Here is a 1,998-nt window from a genome sequence, read left to right as displayed (position 1 = left end):
CATCCGTAAAGCCAAAACTATCCTTTATTATTTTGATTTATTTATTTTATCTCAATCCCTCTCTTGTCTTAATTTTCCTATTTTCTCTTTACGGAATCTCTGCACGCATCATCTTGGCCCCATTTGTGAGAAGTTGTATTAGCAGACAATGGAAGTTACGAGAGTTATTACTAGTGGGTCAAGGGAGAAGTTGTAGGAAGAGTTTTTTTTTTTTATAAGATGTAGGAGGTGTTACAGGGTGGAGTTGAGAGATGGTCTAAAGAAAACGTGGAGAGGGTGGATTGTAAGTTGTAACCATTTATCCTATCCTATATAATAGGAATTAGTATAGAAAGTAGACAAGGAAAATGATAATGCTCAACTATTGAATCAAGGCGGGCTACCTCCTACTTAGGCTGGATGCTACGATTTTGTCAGTAAAGCCAATCCTATCCCTTTTTTTTTTTTTTTTTTTTTTTTATCTCTAGTATTTTCCTATTGTACGTTATTAGTAGGAATCACAAGACAGTGATGGTACATGTCGGATTAAAATCCTCTGTTATTCTTGATCATCAATTCCAATGTTATTCTACTTGCAGAGGATGACACTTGGCACTGCTGAGGTGGACGGCGCAGATTTAGAGTGAGAAGAATACTTCCGATCTAGTTTACAAGCTCCTGAACCGACCACGGTTTCTCCATCGGACCAGTTAGGGGTTATTTCGATCCATTCAACCATTAGAGAAGCCGAAGAGCAGAAGCAGACATGGAGAGAAGAGATCTCTACCGACTCCTTCAGCTATTGTCCCCACAAAAGAAACCCCAAAACTCATCCCTCTCCTAAGTTTCTCTCTATCCCTCACTTCTCAAGAACAGCTCCTGCAATTCCTTAGAACCCATCCTAAACCCCCCCCCCCATTCACTACTCACATCCTCCTTCAAGAAAAAGTTGCACTACCACCACAAATTCACGCAATTTGACCTCCACATTTTCGAATGGGCTTCGGAGATTGATTCTTTCCGCCATGATCACTCTTCCTATAAGTGGATGATCAAAACCCCAACAATCACCGACAGGTTTGATAATCTCCAATCTATCCTCCAAGGTATGATATCAAACCCATGTCCATGCTCGGATGGAATTTTTTCATGCCCTAGGTCGGAACCCATCTTCAGATTCCTCATCAATTTTTACTGTAGAGTTGACGGTTAGATGAGGCGTTGGTCGCATTTGAGAATATGAGAAAATTAATTGATGGAAAATCTATTGATGTTGTCTATAATATGTTGATTAATGGGTTTGTGTAGTCACCTTCAATATATTGATAAGTAGCTACTATCATAATTCACAGTTTGAGCTAGCTCTGGATGTGTTTAAAGATATGAGAATTATGGGTTGTAACCCAATGTGGTCAGTTTCAATACTTTGATCAAGGGATTTCTTAGAGAGAAGAAGTTTAAAGAGGGAATTAGTATGGCTTATGAGATGCTTGATTTGGGTTGTGGGTTCTGCTTGATGGACTCTGTAGTGAAGGTAGAGTTTTGGAAGCTTGTGATCTCTAGATCGACTTCTCAAGAAAAGGTGTGGTACCTCATGAGTTCAACTTCTTAAATGTTATTGAGGGCTCTATGGGAAAGACAAGGTTGATAGAGCTTAGAGTGCTAGAAATGGTGGATGAATTGTGGGCATAAGGGAAGTTCCCAAGTCCAGTTGCTTGCACTACTTTGAAAGCTTGAATGGAAATCTCCCAAGTTTGCTTTGATAGAAAAATTAATGCGGAACGATTCATAAAGACCGATAAGCATGCACAACAAACACTACAAAAAAACATGTTTTAGGCATACCTGAATCCATGGCTAAAGAATAAGAATTCCTCAATGTCTTCTTGTATGCTCTTCGTACAACACGATCAATGTTGGTCTGGTCTACCCTCTTTCCCTTTTGCTTATGGTCGTTAGCATCACTTAATGGGTCAGTGATAACTATATATAGGGGTGAGGGTAGGGACCAACCCTACA

General features: G+C 39.6%; 1 pseudogene; it reads left to right on the top strand.

The window, feature by feature from the left end:
* The first annotated feature begins 148 nt into the window (after nucleotides 1-148).
* On the top strand, nucleotides 149-1,671 carry LOC122059012 (annotated as a pseudogene).
* The last annotated feature ends 327 nt before the right edge of the window (nucleotides 1,672-1,998 follow it).

This window comes from Macadamia integrifolia, chromosome 13 (assembly GCF_013358625.1).
Source record: "Macadamia integrifolia cultivar HAES 741 chromosome 13, SCU_Mint_v3, whole genome shotgun sequence".
NCBI lineage: Eukaryota > Viridiplantae > Streptophyta > Magnoliopsida > Proteales > Proteaceae > Macadamia > Macadamia integrifolia.
Note: the sequence above shows the minus strand (reverse complement) of the source record. Positions and strands in the feature narration are given on the sequence as shown.